We start from the raw sequence: 19426 nt of genomic DNA, 5'->3' as shown, positions 1-19426 counted from the left end.
GCATCCCACGATACACTTATCCACTCACCCACGATCTCACACGATCTCCACCTCTCACTACGTGGATGACACATGTCATACAAATGAGAAGGGTCAGGGGCACGTTCGTCCAATTTCTTCGGGCGAGCAGTTTTTCACCGTGGCTATAAATACCCCTCCTTCCCTTCCTCACTTCTTTTACTTCGCTCGATCTCTCTCTCCAGCTCGAGCTTCTCAAACCCTAGCGCCGCCGCTACTTCATCGCCGCCGGCGAGGAAGAGCTGCACTGCCTCGACCTCGTTGCCGACGTACTCGCGCCGACCACGGAAATCTTCACTCCGCCGCCGCCGTAGCCGTCTTCCTCCGCCAAGTTAGGGCGTGGAAGATCTGCACAGACGAACTTCACATCTCCTCACTCCAGTTCGTCGTGTTCTTCGTCCAGGGTAATTAAAAGTTACTTTTACTACCCTCGTTGATTCGAATGATTATCTACAAAATCCTCAAAAGTGTTTTTCTTCATATCTTCACACACTGAACACCTCACAAGTCATCTGTTCTTGATTCTTTTCTCTAAGCGTCATTTTTCTTCAAGATTCCTCAATTGTGTGGATCTTCGATCTATACAACTCTGGAACCTAAGACAAAGAACGCTTAGTGAAAATCTTCAAGACTCATCTGGTCAAATCCCTCAAACTTGTTCTTTTTGAAAAACCTTCTGAGAACGCATATGACCTCTCCAAATTCCTCGCAACTATACTCTGTTCACAGGTACACATGTCAGCTGCTGAATCACTAGGTTCTCATCAACTTAACTCATTTGCAGCGTTCCTCGAAGAAAAGTTGCATACTTCTTCAGAGAATTCGATTGTTCAAATTCCTCAACTGAAGAAAATGGCTGATGGTAAAAGGCCACAGAAAGGAGGAAAGAGGCTTGAGGTAAATACAGCGTTTGAGATCCCTGATGACATATATGCTGGGTACTACACACCTACTGAGGAAACCAAGAATGAGCGCAAAGTGCTCAAACAGAGGATAGAGAGGAGATGGGGAAGAGAATGGAGGGAGTACAGATATGTCACTCCTAAGTACATGAAGAAATTCGCACTCAATCCTCCATGCCCAAGAGCTCCATTGGCACCTGGCCAAATAGCAGATCCCACCAGCCTCAAGCGCGGTGAGGACTATCCTGATGAATGGGCCAAGCGCCAAACCAAGTTCGCTAAGCAAGCTAGAGAAGCAGTGAGGAAATTCAATGAAGACTCTGCTGCTGCTGCTGCCTCTGCTGTCAAGCCAAAGAAGGCTATGTCTAAGAAACCTGCGCGCAGGCCAAGTTCCACAGCAATGCCCTCACGGCCAGAATCATCAAAGCCCTCACGGCCAATTCCTCATGCTGCTCCTGTTCCTCCCAAGTCCTCAGCTCCTCCGCCAAAGCCTTTAGCTGTTCCTCCTAAATCCTCAGCACCTGTGCATCTCGCCTTTTGCCAAAGGACTGCCAGCATCTCCATTGCCTCAGGTGTCTCAGCTAGTTCCTCAGTTGCACCAAGTTCCTTAGCTGGCCCCTCACTGCTGAAGACAAAGGCCACTGCTGGATGAGGTCCTCACCCAAGTCCTCAAAAGAAGCAAGTCGCTTTCCAAGTGCCGTTTGATCAAGACGAAGCTGATGATGATGAACTTGCAGAAATCATCAGAGACAGGCAAGTTAGGGCCGCTAGAGCCAAAGGATCAGAAGTGCCACTTCTTTTGGATCCCAAGCTGATCCTCGACTACATTGATGATTGGCACAAGGACCACAACACTCCCTTGCCTGACTTCAAGCTGACTCCTGGCCAGAGTCACATGCTGACCCACTTCATTCAAGAAGAAAAGTGGAAATTTGAGAAGGCCAGGAAGATCAAGAAAGCGCAGTACAAGAAAGAGCGCTATCTGAAGAAAAACGTTGTCTCTATGACAACTGAAGAACATGTCACTATTTAGACTGAGATTAAGAAACTCAGTGATGACTTTGATGCATATCGCGCTAATTGGCTTGGAGCCAAGGTTCGTTTTGTGAAACTTACGGATAACTTCACTTCCAATGTTGCAGCCCCAACGCAATAGGAAATTCCTCAGGCTGAAGCATCTGCTCAGCCTACTGAAGAAAATGCTAGCACCACTAATGACAATCAGGCTGCTAAAGATAATGTGAGTTCCAGGGCTGATGACTGCATTCCAGTTGCTGAAGAAATTGCCAGGGCACCCACTAGTGGTGTGCCTGAAGAAACTGAAGAACTCAGGGCAACTGCATCAGTTGTGCCTGAAGAAAATCAACCAGATTCCTCAGCTGCTCCTGCACCAACTTCAACTCCAATCCTTCCATCTGCATCAGATGTGAAGAAGACCAAGGCTGCAGAGCATGCTGCAGTGAAGAAAAGGAAAGCATCAACTGCTTCAGATTCTTCAGCTCCAAAGAAAATGAAGCCTATGACAAGTTCATTTGCAAATCCGATTGATGCTGTTCCCATCTCAACCAGGCCATCAAAGGACCTTGTTCCTTTTGATGGAGAATATGTGATCCTTAGTGGATCTGATGAAGAAACTCCTTCTGCTGCTTCGTCTGAACCGTTGGATGAAGAAATTGAAGTGGATGCGATCCCTTCAACACCTATCATCTCCTCGCCTATGCCTAAGTTCATAGTTGAAGAAGCTAGCGTTGAAGAAATGGAAGATGAAGATGCGGACATTGGCTCCTCCACACCCGTAGTCAGTGATGAACTCTAGGAAAGTCAGCATCCAAACTCCCCAATGTTCACCCTTCTACAGAAAATTCCTCAGTCCCCCACACAAGCTGTTCACATGGGCTCTGAAGAAACTCATCCCACTGCATCTGTCCATGAGGAAATTCCAGCCACTAGCGCTGAAGAAACTGCTGCTGCTGAACAACCAACGATGCAGACTGCCACTGAGGAGGAACCAAAAATTCCTCAGCCTGAAGAACCTGCGATTGAGATTCCTGAGGTCGTGATGCAACTCACTGACACTCCTCTGCCGAAGCCAAAGGATCCTTTCTCACGCAAGCAAAAGTTCAAGGCTGATGATTTCTTTGGCGAGCACGTATTCTTCGAAGATTACAACCCATATGACTCTGCTCGCATTAGGAAGAGGCGTTTTTGGACTGCCAGTCAAGGAAATTTCTATTCCTCAGTGATGTTCAACAAGGAGAAAATCTTCTACCATGAGCATATTCCTCACGTGGATATGGAATCTCTGCCGTGCTTTGCACCAGTCCTCAGTGTTCTTCACGACGCTGGACTGCTAAACTTTTGCTCTGACATCTGCGATTGGAATGAAGAACTGATTCTTCAATTCTATGCAACGCTGCATATCACCGGAGATGCTGAAGATGTGAATTCATGGGTGCTGGACTGGATGTCTGAAAACACTCACTACACTACACCAGCCTCTGAATTGCTTCGTGCCCTACCACTCAGTCCTCCCCTTGAAGAAGCTCGCTGCATCTACAGTGAACCTGAGCTCACACATCATTACATGCAGGTGCTGATGAAACCTTTGAAGGCAGGTCAAGCACCAAGAACCAAATTCCTCGTGAAGGAATTGTTGTACGTGCCCAGAACTTTCTATCGTATTCTTACGAGGACAATCAGTCCCATCAAAGGCCACGACTCATCTGATGAGGAAATTGTTGGCATCATGAAGAATCTTGTATTCAACATCGTTCATGGCATTCCTGTCAATTATCACGATTTCTTCATGAGGACTATGGCAAATGTTGCACTGTCACCGTTTGAGCTGAAGCCTTATGCACCTTGGATTATGAGATTCCTCAGAACAAGGTCTTCACTCAACTACAAAGCTGATTTCCAGAATCACCTCTGCTACTTGCCCCCAATTGAAGTCCTCAAGCAAACATATCCCTCAGCTGCTGGAAAGGGAAAAGCACCAGCTGTAATAGATTAAGGCATTCGTCCATTGGATGGTCAATTTCGCAAAGCTGCATCTTATTCCACCAATGATGACTTTGCCACACATGACTCTGCCAATGCACCTAAGTCCACTCCTCAAGCCACTACTCTGCGTGTGATGGCTGACCGTGAACTTCTACTTAGTCTTCACCAGAAGGTGGATCGAAATCACAAATGGGTTAAGCGTCAGTTTGGTTCACTTCTTCACAACATGACTGTCACACACAATGCAGTGAAGAAAAACCACTACTACCTCCATCAAGTCTTCGGTCGCACCTGGGCAATCCTATCACATCTGTATGGTGAAGAAGATCTGAAGAACATGGGTCTCAAAGAAAATTTTGACTGGTCTGCACCTCCAACGAAGAAATTCAAGAAGGTCCAGGTTCCTTCTCTGGTGGCCAGCTCATATTCTTCATTGCGCGACACTGATGAACATGAAGATTTAGACGACACTGCGGCATGCCCTACATCAACAAACGACCCCAAAAACGCTGGCGCTCCTTCATCAACATGATTATCTTCAGGGGCGTTAGTCCTCATTTTCGATCCTTTTGGTCATTCGATGACAAAGGGGGAGAAATATGAGTTAGTCTTCAAGCGGGTCTACTATATTGGCGTTTTTTTCCTAAGTTACAACTCTCGTTCTTCTGAAACTTTATTGGATCGAGTTGTAATCTTAAACCCGATGGTGCTCTGATACTTTTGATGCACTATGCTCTGATACTTTTGATGCACTATTCTGCATGCTTATTCCTCGTTAATATTATTGCACGCATGCTGAATTTCATCAGGCACAATATTTCATAATGCATTTCAAATTCTTCATATTATATGTTAAATGCATGTATGAATTACAAGATATAAGGGGAGATCTCCATGATTCAACTCTTCAAGTGTGCATTGCTTCAAAGGCAAATTCCTCACTATACACATCTTCAGGGGGAGTTCTTCTATATCTTGCAATCAAATTCCTCAATATCAGTAGTTACACTTCATATGTTTATCCCCGTTGAAAACTTAACTTATATTGTCATCAATCACCAAAAAGGGGGAGATTGTAAGTGCATCTAGTGCCCTTAGTGATTTTGGTGTATTGAACACTTATAGGTTAAGGGACTAATGCGTTTGTGAGTGTACATAGGTCTATAAGTCTATGAGGAGTTTGATATTTACCGGAAAAGTTGACCCCTAAAAATGAATATCTTCGACTGAAGATTTTGGTATTTCTGAAGACTTTCATGAAGACTTTGAAAGTGAAGAAATTGGTGTGTCCGTGAAGTCATGATATTCATGCGAGGAATATGAAGCTTGAAGACTTTCGTTTTCATAGTTTTGTTTTTCTCTTTCTTGAGTCATAGGAAACACCGTACTGTTAAAGGGGGTCGAGGAAATACTAAGGAAAAATTTCCGTGTGATGCTCAACTCAAAATCCTACACCTACCAATCCCTTCGAGTGAAGCCATTGGAAATCTCATACAGTTCAGTCAATTTCTTCAGTGACACAGACAAAGTTCTTCTGGTCTCTAAGGAATTTGTCCTGACTGAGGAGTTAGGAATTCACCAGTGCGGATTGCCTACACAGTGAGGAACATGATAGCCCTGAGGATTTTACTACTCAAAATTCCGACCATCGCTGTGCTATGCGCCAGCTGTCCCAAAATATCTATCCAACTAACGGTCATATCATTGAAGGGCATTTATGTCTTATCATGTCGGGCTACTCCCTAGGCTATAAATAGCCGCCCCCTACAACCACTAGCTGGTTGGATACTCCGAGAGAAACTGACACTTGTCATTTGAGAACAACCCATCCTCTGAGGACTTTGAGAGAAAATCATCAAGTGAGGAAAAACCAAAAACCCAAAACCCAAACACCTACAAACCCCAAGTGATTGAGCATCACTGAAGAGATTGATCCTGCATGGATCCGACGCTTGTTACCTTTGAAGACTGTGCTTCTTCCAGATGGTTAGGCGTCATGGTCTAGAGCATCCAAGAGGAATTGTGGATCACCGAGTAACCAAGTTTGTGAAGGTTTGGAAGTCGCCTGAAGACTTACCATGAATGATTGGACGAGGTCTGTGTGACCTTAGTTCAAGGAGAATACGGTGAGGACTGGGTGTCCTGAGCTGCGTGTTCAGGACTGGGTGTCCGGGACTGTGTGTCCTCGAGTTTAAATACTCAGCCGCTCCAACCAGACATACAACTGAGACAGCAGTTGGAACTGGTCTACCAAATCATTGTCTTCACCAAGCTTACTTGTTCTATTTCCTCAACTCTTTCATTTCCTCATAACTGTGTTGTGTGTTTGTTCATATATGTGTTTGAAGACTTTGACTGAAGACTTTCTCAATTTCCTCAGTTCAATTTCTTCAGTATATTTGTCTTCATCATGTGTTATCCTATGATTACGCTTCCTGTACTCTGTGCCTATCTTCATTTCATCATGATGACTCTGCTTGTATTCTATTATGTTTACTTTTGAGTACTTATTCCGCTGCTAGTAGTTCTTCGCTAAGGAATTTCCTCACCGGCAAATTCCTCAGTGAAGAATTTCATAAAAATCGCTTATTCACCCCCCTCTAGTCGATATAACGCACTTTCATGTACATCAGGAGCAGTGTAAGCATCATGTTGTTGTGCAACTTCATTAAACGAATTCCTCTGGTCAAACCATTGCAATACTCTCCAGTCATCGCTATGTGCAAATGTGTCTTCCAAGAAAAATATCTGTGTTGCTTGATTTTCCAAAATAAAAGGCTCGTTGGTCTGGTACGCCGCCTTGACTTTGATGGATTTGAAATAATCATCGGCTCTGGGTTTTGCGATCCTGGAAAACAGGTTATACCAACGACAACACAACAGAACCACACACTGATGATCCTCAAAACTGGAGATATACTCCAACTGAACAATGTCTGTTATGTTAGCATACATTTCAGTTGTCTCTTTGTCATACGTATCCGTGCTCATGATGGCACTGTTTTGTGTCTTCCTGCCTTCGTCTCGTGCAAGGGTGTTGTAGCGCACATCTCCAACAACGGAATATTCATAATGTTTTACCCGAGTATCATGACCCATTGCTAGTGAGTAAAGGGCATCATCAACTGCCTGCCCATCCTCCCACATCTTCTTAACTTATGGTTAGAAAATAGACAAGATGATCATCTTATGTACTCAATATATTAAAAAAAATGACAGTGCAATTCAAAAGCTTACATGGCTCTTGAACCATTTCGCAAATCCTGCCATAACCAGTTTGTCAATATTTCTTGGATTTTGCGACAGTAACTCCTTTTTGTAGATGCTGCACAACATAGTGATCGCATCAAACATCTAAATATATAAGAATGTGCTGCATGTTTAGTAGATTACGATGTATAAGCTGCAATACTTAGCACTTACTTGATATAAGGTAGTATCTCAAGACAGTTATTCAACACATACCAAACCATTTTGTCCAAATCTTTAGGTTTGTCCTCTTGTCAACTCCTCCCTGTAACTCGAACAGAATAATAGAAAAAATTGAGCCAGGGATAGTCTTCATCCACCTCTTTGCTAAGCTGATCAGCTGTTTCACTATATTTTGAGCAGAATGTCAACACTTCTGTAGCAATGTAGGCCTCTGCAATGGAACCCTCGGGTCTAGCTCTGTTCTTAACATAGCCCTTGAAAGTGCCTGGCCGCCTTTCAATAGGGTACATCCAGCCATACTGTACTGGACCTCTAAGTAGTGCCTCATCAGGTAGATGAATAGCCAAATGCACCATCACATCAAAGAAGGCTGGAAGATATATCTTCTCAAGGTCGCATAGGATAGTTGGTATCTTGTCTCTAGGACGCTCCAAATCATCTATCCTGATATTTGTACTACAGAGTTCCTTGAAGAATTGTCCCAACTCTGCAACTGCTCTGTATAAGTCAGGGCGGCCTAATACTCTAAGGATAACAGGTAAAACCCTTTGAAGTAGGACGTGGCAGTCATGAGTTTTTAACCCTTGTACCTTGTTTCCATCTGCACTGACTCTCCTTTCAGGGTTGGAAGCAAATCCATGTGGGAATCTCACATGTGCAGGACCTCGCAGAATTCTTTTCTTTTTACCTTGTCCAAGACGTACACAACTGGTGCCATATCCTGTGGTTTACCTTCATTTTGCACCTGCAAATCATGTCTGATACCCAAGTGTGTCAAATCAATCCAAGATTTTAAGGTATCTTTCGTCTTGCCTTCAATATTAAGAAGTGTGCCGATAATGCTGTCACATATATTTTTCTCGATGTGCATCACATCAGGATTATGCCGTAGATCCAAATCTTTCCAATACTCCAAGTCCCACAAAGTGCACCTGCGGGTAAACAATAATCTCTCTTCTGCCCTGCCATGCTTCCTTTTCCCGCTACCATTATTAGGATGGTTTCCTGGTGTAATATGCCTGACCTTCTCTAATTCCACTTGCAACTCATCGGTGGTGAGCCTCTTTGGTGCATCACGGGTTTCATGCTTTGCATCGAACACATGTCTTCGGTATTTTCTAGGATGCGGCTTGTCGTTGGCAAGGAAACCGCGGTGTCCAATGTAACAGATCTTACTAAGTATTGCATATGACAGCGGATTCCTGTCACAGTGAACACATGCAGTGTAACCATGTGTCGTTCGCCCTGACATAGTGCCCAAAGCCGGATAATCATGGATGCAGCAAATTATAACAGCACGCAGGAAGAAATCAGCTGATGGGCTGCTATATAGGTCTCGAGTGAGAACACCCCTCCATAAGTGTTGAAGTTCCTCCACAAGAGGCTCCAAGAACAAATGAAAATCCTTTCCAGGACTTTTTGGACCTCGCATGAGCAAGGCCATCATGTAGTTTGATTCTTTGGTGCAGACATTTGGAGGCATGTTGTAAGGGATAACAAGCACTGGCCACATGCTATATGTGGCGCTCTGGTGGCCAAATGGGTTAAATCCATCTGAAGCTAAGCCAAGTCTAATGTTTCTCGGGTCAGCAACAAACTTTTCGTGTTTCTATTGAAGCTTTTCCACTCACTGCCATGTGATGGATGGCTCATTACATTCTGATCTCTGTACTCCTAGTTCCTAGAATGCCATAGTACATCCTCTCTTGTTTCAGCATCATGAAACAACCTCTGCAATCTTGGTGTAATTGGAAAATGTCTCAGAACATTATGAGGAATCCTCTTCACAACATCGCCATCTTTCCATCTTGATGATTTGCATTTTGGGCATTCACTTAAGTTGGCACAATCCTTCCGGAACAGAACACAATTGTTCTTACAAACATGGATCATATCATATCCAATTCCAACTGCACAAAGGAAATTCTTCATTTTACTATAGGTGTGTGGAAGCTCAGATGCATCTGGGAAAGCTTTGCGGAAAGAAGCCAACATCGCATCGAATGATTTGTTGGTCATCCGCTCAGATGTCTTCACCTGAAGAAAGGTGACCATAGCTGAGAATACTGACAGCTTATTTCCTGGGGTGACAGCCACGTTGCATTGTTCCAACATGCGGGCCCACCGTTTTTCTTCTGCATGTGTAAGTTCACGGAATGCACGAGCATTTCGTAGCATTGTTTCAATGTTGGTTAAACTCACTGGCTCCGCCACCACCTCCTCCTCCTCTTCCACCTGAGCATCAGGCAGATCAAGATCTGCTGCTTCCATGTAGTCAATAACATTGATGTTCACAGCTTCACCATGATGAACCCACCTAGTATATGTGATCGACATCCCATACAAGTGTGGATGATTTTGCACAGTTGACTGGGGTCTTGTAACTGAATTCATACAAATGCTACACGGGCAGAGAAAATCTGATTTCGGACCACCGTACTCAGCTCTAATAAAGTTCATGAAGTTTTCAACCCCCTCGACATATGCAGTGGAGAATCTTCGAGCAGAAGTTATCCAAGTCCTGTCCATCTGTTAGACATACAAATTAGTTCTTCTTTTGATATTACAGGAAAAACATATATGCTTTTTTATGAAGTCCAGAAGAAAATACCTAGGTCGATGTCTAAAGCTATGGCAAGATATTTGGACGAGCAGATCTAAGTAACGAAATATATGTAAAGCTAATTCAGCAAACAGATTTGAGTCCTAAATTGTGGCAGGCTGTTTCAGCAGTAAATAAGGCTGAGCACACAGCTATCGAACTATCGAAGGCCATCGTAGCAACAAAGATCGAGTATAAAACGAAGTAGAGCTATTTCACCTAACAGATTGGCTACTAGACCATGGCAATGTACGTCACAATAAATATATGGTAGGATATTTTAGCAACTAATTGGCCTTGGCATGCCATCTCAGCTAAGCAAATTGAGTGCAGAACAGGGCAAGGAAGCTTCTTAAGCAGAGCATATTGATTGTAAACTACTTCAGCAAATAGTGAGATTAACAGCGTCTATCAACTAACATTCAGCGCTACACCGACATGCACGGGGCCTCAGTCTAGAATGCGCGTACTGTGGGAGAAGCTGACCGCCGTGCATCTCCACACGAACATCGCCAGCGGTGGCGGCGTTGACCGCCGTGGGCCTCCACAAGAACGTCGCCAGCGGTGGCGGCGCGGCTAGAGGATGGAAGTCTACGAGGGTGTACTGTGGGGGCAAGAGGATCGCCGTGCGTCCCCTCAATGAACCGCGGCGCCGACGTATCAGCATGGCGGGGAGGGCGGCTTTGGCGGAGCGAATGGAGAGGAGGGGACGGGGGGAGGGGGGTTTGGGGAATATTATTGGCTAGTTGACCGAAGGGCGGTTGAATCTAGGATTTGGGGGGAATTTTTGCGTGGGGGGGGGGAGAATTTTCGCGCAGTGGGCGGGGGAGTTTGGTGCATGGTCGGTTTCTCCAAGTGCAGTCCCACGTGTCAGTGAAGAGGCAAGCCGAAGCGCGTTCCATTTGCATGAGCCGTGTGCAGGACCGAACGTGTGTGGGGTGCAATGCGACCGCGACAGGGGTGCTGTGAGTGTACCGTCTTTTTCCTTTTAAACTAGGTGCTTCACCTCCTAAAAAAACTTGTTGCTTCGCGCGATCCATTGATACTACTACTAGTAATCCGGTAATCCCGACTAAAATGGCGCGGCCGGATCTTTTCCCACGCGATATGCTGGGAGGTTGGCTTAGTTGGGTTTTTTAGGACGAGTAATGCTACACCTACGTAGTCCCAGTTACGTAATGAACATAATGTGAAACGTGTGAGCTATTGATTGTAGATTGGGGGGAGGGAGGGGCCCACCACCATGAAAATCAGGGGAGGAGAGAGAGAGAGGCAATTTACGTTAACCCTTTTGCAGGTTCCCGTAGATGTTGAAAGATGTGAAATGCGTGAATGTGCATTTACAGATAAGGCCTTCCCTCATTCATCCTTTTCTCCCACAAGATCTTGATCTTTCGTGCAACACATAGGCATCTTGGTAATACTCCTACAATATACTATATTATTGTGAAAGTTCATATACACCGTCCGGATTAATGCAAACACGACAGATTTTCATTACATTTCAAACTTTTATGGGACAGAAAAATAAAAGAAACCCGACCCTAAACCTATTCTAAGGTGGTGACCGACGTCCTTCATCTGCGATTTCCATGTATGGGGGCGGGGTTCAAGACCCGTGAAATGAAGGTGCGGTCTCCGGCGAGGAAAAGTAGAACATGGGAGACGGACCGGCCAGTTGGCACACCATGCCCTACCGCTTCCCATGCCCTACTCATCCTCAGAGGAGTCCCCGACCTCGGCGGTGCCGGACGTTGGACGGCGGCAAGTAGGACGCGTGGCTGATGGTGCTCCCGTCATCGGCTACCAGTGTGGCCACCGCTTGTGCGGCAACTTGAGCGAGGGCGGCGACCTCGAGCTCCATCCCCGAAGACAAGCTCTCCCGTAGAGCGTTCGTGCTTGCGGTCATGGCGGATGTGGTGCCAGGTAGGAGGACGACGCGCTATGGTGTGGAGGTTAGCTGGGCATTGCCGCTTTAAGTAGCGCATTCCGGTGAGGCCAAGCGTCCTGGTGCGTCATTAAGTCGCCGGAGTTGGTTCCTCGGGCACCGAGCCTCTTAACGACGGCATACGGATGGACGACATGAATGCGGGCAGCTGGCGCTGGATGGGAACACACCGTGCGATGGCACGAGGGACGAGGGTTTTTGGTGTGCCAGGGTAGTCAGCTGCGGTCGTGGCAACGTTGGAGATGGATGCATGTCATTGAAAAAGCAAGATGACCGTGTCTAGCGACGATGAGCGTGTCACTCACTGCGGTCGCCGTGTCCAGAGGCGGTGCTGGAGTTGCACCACATTGTTGGCCCCCACGACCCACATGAACGGTTGTCGGTGGCGAGGAGGTCGTGGGCCAGCTCCTCCATTGGACTAGTTTGCGCTACGTCATCCCGACAAGTGTGCCCCACATGTCGGTTTCCCTGTTTTCCCGGCCATATTCGAGCGTCAGTGCTCCAGGTTGCGCATTAGGCCTTTCAATATGTAGGCCAAGAGAGACAACTTATTGTTTATTTGATCCGTTCAAGTATAATCATGTGGCGTTTGCTTATTTCTCATTCCTCTCCAACCCTCTTCTCCATCGATCATGTCTCCCTCCGGTCGAGTCCATCCTCCCGCATGCCTCATTTGAACATTCCGCCGAGTATCATTCGCATGTGGCCCTAGACCATGCTTGTATTTCCAATGTTTATTTGTAATTTGTCCGACATGCATACAAACAAATGGTTTGTTTGAAGTTTCACTTTGCCTCCACTACGTGTCGCTTCGCGTCTTAGTTTTGACATCCCATTCGGTTCATGCCTCGACACATGTTGACGAGATCGATTGATGTTTAGAGATCAATTGCGTGTCGTGCAAGGAGATAAAGGTTCTTATGTTTCTATGATAGAAATGACCCGCAGGGGGGGGGTCTGTGGGGATCAGAGGGAGTATATTGTATGTTCATAAGTGAAACAAATGTATTGTACCCACCCTAGTCCTCTTTCAACCGATCTGCGGACCCCGAGATGAAATTGAGAGAGAACGAGTGGGGGCATGTGTGATACCTAAGGCAGATTCAAAATTTTGAACCGGTGATCATAGCATTCGCAAATCATATATAAAGGGTATTCAATGTTCGTTTCGTTTTTGAACGTACAATATACTCCCTCCTAGCCTTTCTAGTTTACATATAAGTTTTATGTGTAGTCAAAGTATCTCTACTTTGATAAAAAAGTATCAACATTCAACAACGCCCAATCAATATTGTTAGATTCGTACGTACTCCTAGATTTGTACTCGAGATGGTTTCCAATTTGTTTTCAACCACGTGAATGTGCTTGTTCTTGCACATGCTCTTCCTACTAGGATTTCGCCACGTATAGCCAGTCCAATATTAACTTTTTTAAGCTCCCTGTCCAATAGTACTAGTGGAGTACTGACAACATCTGTACTAGAGTATGCAGTGCTCATAGTTGTACTCCCTCCTTCCATTTATATAGGGCCTATGTGGAGGAGAGAGATGTGAAAAAGTAAGGGGAGTGAGCTCTCATGCAAGGGCCTAGCTATATATGCATTCCTAGTTAAATACGTACAATAAATATGAAGAAAGAGATGGAGAGGAGATGGAAAAAAGTACTAATACAATAGCCAACCTTATAATTTTTTTTGCGGGAAATAGGCAACCTTATAGCCCACACTACTGTATGAGTGCATATAATAGATGATGGCTATAGATGACATGGCAGTTCCTTATAGCCATCGACTGGCTATATTATTAACCATGCTCTAATGCGTTTTTCAAAACCGCATTTGACTATTGAGAAGATTAATAGTACATGCAATCTATAATGTGAAAATTATATCATTGGAAGCTCCTTCCACATACGTATCCCTGCCTTACCCTCCCTTTCGGTCACTTACTGGCAGACCCCATGCTTGCTAGGCCCCGCATGTCAGCTACACAATGGGTTTGGCCACGTAAGGGGATCCTCATCCGTAGTATACTCCCTCTGTTTTTATTTACTCTACATAAAATGATGCGGGCGGGGGAGAGGAAGGGACGTCGGGTTGCTCTCAACTACGGGTCCCACAAGCGAGCGAAAACGCAAGACGAAGCGCGTTCCATTCGGTGAGCAATGTGGAGGGTCCAGCGTGCCGGGCTGCAACACGAACGCGACAAGAGCGATGTACAGTCAAAACCGATTGGCCGGTCGTCACCGGAACCACTATTCAAACCAGAACCTTTGCTGCTCAGCCTGCGCCAGCCACTGCCCTAATACCACACCTAATCTCCAGCCCATTACCCCACCTTTCGATCCCCTAGCCCGCATCAAGCGTCCCCTAGTTCGCCGGAAAGCCATCGTGCGCCGCAAGACCACGTACTACAAGATGCTGACACCGGAGCGCCGCGCAGAAATCACGGCAGCGGTCGGCGCCAGAGACCTCTGAGGGAGTCCTGGATTAGGGGGTGTCCAGATGGCCGGACTATACCTTCAGGCGGACTCCTGGACTATGAAGATACAAGATTGGAGACTTCGTCCCGTGTCCGGAAGGGACTTTCCTTGGCGTGGAAGGCAAGCTTGGTGATACGGATATGTAGATCTCCTACCATTCACTACAGGAATCAGCTATTTTGCCGTGTGCCACGGCGGACGGCAAAGGCATGAACGGCGGACGGCAAAGGCCTTTGCCGTCAGCCACGGACGGCAAAGGGCTCCGGCAAAGTAGGCTACGGTAAACAGCTACTTTGCCGTCTGCTTCCTGGCGGCTGACGGCAAAGGCCCTTTGCCATCTGCGGCGGACGGCAAAGAGAGCGGACGGCAATAATTGCGCTGTCAGTCCGTTAAGTGGCTAATGGCAGGCCTTTGCCGTCCGCCGCTGACGGCAAAATTTCTAGTGTCTTTGCCGTCCGCCATATGATGTCATCTACACGTCACTACATGGCAGGTTCTTTGCCGTCTGCCACTGATGGCAAAGTGCAGGTTCTTTGCCGTCTGCCACTGATGGCAAAGTCTTTGCCGTCTGCCACTGTAGGCAAACTGACCAAATGGGTCAGCTCCCAGGAAGCACAGCTGGATGCCACATGTCTTCTTTGCCATCCACGGCAGACGGCAAAGAGCCCGTTGCCGTCGGTGGCAGACGGCAAAGAGCCTGCATATTGGCTCTTTTATCTGTTTTTTATTAAATCCAACAATTTTCATCACAAATATATATGACATATATAGATATATTTCAAAAGGCCATTACAGAGCAAACATATAAGATATCCAACACATAACTTCATCATCCAACCATATATATTACATGCATAGTTCCATCATACATAACAAGTTCAACATAGAGGCATCCAACCATATATATTACAATAGTTTCATCCAATGATACATGCATAGTTCAACGATACAAAAGAAACAGAGGAAGGGATAAGGAGCACTCCATCTAAGCAAGCTTTCGTCAAGTGAATGAAATCTGCAAAATGAAAAATAAGAAAGTTAGAACAAGAAGAGTAGAACAAGAAGAAGACTAGAACAAGAAGAGTAGAACAAGAAGAAGACTAGAACAAGAAGAGTATGTCATTTATGAGCTAACTTACGTGAAATGGATCATACATGAGCTAACTAAGTTGAAATGGGTCGTTTATGAGCTAGCTAAGGTGAAATGGATCATTTATGAGCTAACTTAGTTGAAATGGGTCTTTTATGAGCTAACTAAGGTCAAATGGATCGTTTTTGAGGTAACTAAGGTGAAATGGATCGTTTTTAGCTAACTTAGGTGAAATGGATCATTTATGAGCTAACTTAGTTGAAATGGATCGTTTTGAGCTAACTTAGGTGAAATGGATCGTTTATGAGCTAATTTAGTTGAAATGGATCTTTTTGAGCTAACTTAGGTGAAATGGATCATTTAAGAGCTAATTTAGGTGAAATGGATCGTTTTTTAGCTAACTTGGTGAAATGGATCGTTTATGAGCTAAATTAGTTGAAATGGATCGTTTATGAGATAACCTAGGTAAGATGGGTCATTTTGGAGTTAACCTAGGTGAAATGGGTCATTTTAAAGCTAACATAGGTAAAATGGATCATTTAGGAGCTAATCTAGGTAAAATGGGTCATTTTTGAGCTAACTTGGATGAACTGGATCATTTATAAGCTAACCTAGGTAAAATGGGTCATTTTAGAGCTAACTTAGGTAATATGGATCGTCTATGAGCTAACTAAGCTAATTATGCAATTTTTGACATAAGTAAGCTAAGTATAGATCGTTTTAGAGCTAACTTAGGTAAAATGGATGGTTTTGGAGGTCAGTAAGCTTATTAAGTCATTTTGGAGGAGAAGAAGCCAAGTCTAGGTCATTATGGTAAGCATTGGAGGAAATAAAGCTAAGTCTAGGTCTTTATGCATGTGTTAAGCAAAACACTAGATAAACTTACCAAGATCCAGGAGGTGTAGGAGCGGGGTGGCTCGTGTCGGTAGATGGAGAAGGATCGTGCGATGCTTGTCTGGAGTTACACTGCACCAAAGATCATTTCCAATGTCTTGTTAGCATGATGACACTCAAATGTTAAGACTAGCAAGTAATGTCCATTCAAATAAAACTCACCGTGGTCCCAGGAGCAATCACTAGCATCGGCGGAGCGGTCTGACCTGTCTTCTCGCACACAGACTGCACATTTGGTTTTGACGACTCAGTCATACTAGTTAGTAATGAGACAAACACTACATGAATGTTTTGGCTAATCTGCAGAAGAAACTTACCACAAGGAGCTCGTACATGGCCCTTGCTTGCATGTCATTCCGTACCCTCTCCTCCTCCATCATCTTTGTCATCCTCTCCTCCAACTTCCGCTGCCTCTCCGCCGCCTCCGCCAGAAGTTTCTCCGTTCTATCTCTCTCACTCTGTATAGCAGCCTGCAACACCACTCACATGACCATTTGTAATCATTGATGGAAGCGCACACAATGTAATGGAGAAAGATAACTGAGTACGTATCACTAACCTTGATGGCGAGTTGCACTGGCCGTTCACGAGGCCTTATCTCAGGAGCAGAGCTCGACTGGCGCGCCTTGATCTCTGGGAGAGTGCTAGGACAACGGGTAAGTCCATCTCCAATGGCTATGCAGCCATGGGACCTCCCGCCACCAGATATCATCACCAGCTCTGGATCAATGGGACCCTGGCTCGGGTTAAAGTCCTCCCCTTTCCTCGCCTTCCCCTCATCTCTATATCTCACGAGCTTGTTGTGGGAGGAGATGTTGGTGAAGTTGTTTGCATCATCGAGGTCAGACTGAGAGAAAGCCTTGACTTTCTTGAAAGAGGCAGTGTGGGCCATGGCATACAGGTCGTACACCTCTGGCACCTTATCCGCCTTATTGTAGCGTGCTTGAAAGAGAGAAACAATGAAAATTAGTATTTAAAGGGCTCAAGCTAGCATGATGAATGAATTGCATGAATCATGAAGCAAACCACATACCCAGTTGCGACCGAACTGATATAAGTTGGAGATGCCTTGATGGTGTGTCACACCTTCCATTTGGGCATGTTTGTCCTTGGCCTCGTTGTGGAGGGCTAGCCATTGTTTTGAGCACCACTCATCGACCAACACCTCCCAACAATCCATCCGATCCGCACACCATCTCGGAGGCGCCTAAGTTAGCAAATAGAAACTTGAGCACTACGGCTAAGAATTACTAAATGAAGGAACTTAAGTAGAGAAGGCCTTAAGAATTACCTTCATGTACTGCTCCTTACTCAGGAACTTATCGCGGCACGCCGGCTTGGTCTTCTTGATACCACGCAAGGCGTAGTAGTCTCGAACAGCCTGCACCCGAGCCTCATGCCGTAAGTTCTGGAGTAGGCGCTTGCAGACGTTCTCGATAACATGTGCCGCGTCCTCCTCGTATCCCTCCTCACACCTGTAGAATGTCTGCAATCAAATGAGACAATATTGATTAGTACAATTAATAACTAGCTAGTTGAAGATTTTTAAATGTGTAAAGGAGAAATTACCCAGAACTTTCTGATCACCATGTCTGTCCTCGTGTCGCACACGACACCGTCGATAATCTCATCCGGCGGGGCCGGGGCAGCCACGTAGTGCTCCCAGCTCAATCCAAGCTTTGGAAGCCGACCCTCACCAGGCAACGTGACAAACCCCGGGAAGTTTTGCCGGCACAGAACTCCAAGGACGGAGTTGGGCCGGCGGACACTATGATGGTGGTCCCAACCCCTACAGCATGACAAGGCCAACGCATTAGTTATTTGAAGAAACGTGAATGCAGAAGGTACAAAAATATTAAATGCACTTACGTACCTCTCCCCATCAGGGAAAATCAACCACCTCTGCTCGCGGGTCACCGGCACGGACGGGAGCCGTGTAGCACCAAGCTGGTAGACGTTGCCCCCCCTCCTCCCCCTCCTCATCAGTCGGCTCCCCGCCATCATCAGCATGGCCACTCGGCTCCCCACCATACTCAGGCTGACCCGACCAGGTACCCCATCCAGACGTGTGCTCCTCCGGGGTCTCGTGGGCCCAAGTCTCATGGGCCGAAGGCCCGTCGACCCGAGGCTCGTGGGCCGAAGTCTCGTGGACCGGAGGCTCGTGGACCGGAGTCCGTGCAACCTCCTCCTCAGATGAGTCCACCCTAGCAGTCACGTGCTCGGGTGAAACAGCTGGGGGCGGTGGCGAGGAAGGCGCCGTAAGAATCACCCTACCTCCTCTCTCGCGACCACGTGCTCCACCTCCTCTCTTCTTCTTACCTCGTCCCCTGCTGGGCACCGCGGTCGAAGAAGAAGGGCCCGACGGTGTCGCCATACTGTCCAGCAACGCTCGGCGGAGAGGTGCGTGTGGAATGGAAGACCTCGCACCACGCGCCGACGAAGAAGGGGCCTCGGCGCGCTCCCGACCAGCGCCCACCATCTTTCATCACCTGCCATGACAAAGAATAAACGAAATTAGTACAACATAAAAAAGTACCAACATGAATAATAATATGTATATCATTTAAGTGTATTATCATCAAGTACAACATAAAAAAATTGAATACCTGACACTACTAATAATCTCGATCAGTATCATCAATAAATGCATAATCATCATCATAACTATAATCAATGATGGGCTCATAGGGTTCATTGGCATCAACATGTGCAAGGCCACCTTGATGTAATCGGTCAAGCATTGACAGGTCATCCGCAGCAGTAACCTCTTCTTGTTCCGGCTCTTCTTGTTCCTCCTCTGGGGTGATGTCGGATTCATTGTCACTGTCTACTTCAATGTTTTGGGGTGAAGTATAGCGGTTCTTGAAACGCTTTTTGGAAAGACGTGTCTCTTGGAAGAATTCTCCTTCATATGTGTCTGGGTTAATGTGAGGTTCATAATCCTCTTCCATTGGGGGAGAAAGTCTAGCACGTGACGGCACTTCATAAACGACATCCCAACCTTTCAGATTTGGATTAGTTTGGCAGGCCCACGGTAGATAGAATACTTGGGTAGC

This window comes from Triticum dicoccoides, chromosome 6A (genome assembly GCF_002162155.2).
Source record: "Triticum dicoccoides isolate Atlit2015 ecotype Zavitan chromosome 6A, WEW_v2.0, whole genome shotgun sequence".
NCBI classification, from domain to species: domain Eukaryota; kingdom Viridiplantae; phylum Streptophyta; class Magnoliopsida; order Poales; family Poaceae; genus Triticum; species Triticum dicoccoides.
Note: the sequence above shows the minus strand (reverse complement) of the source record.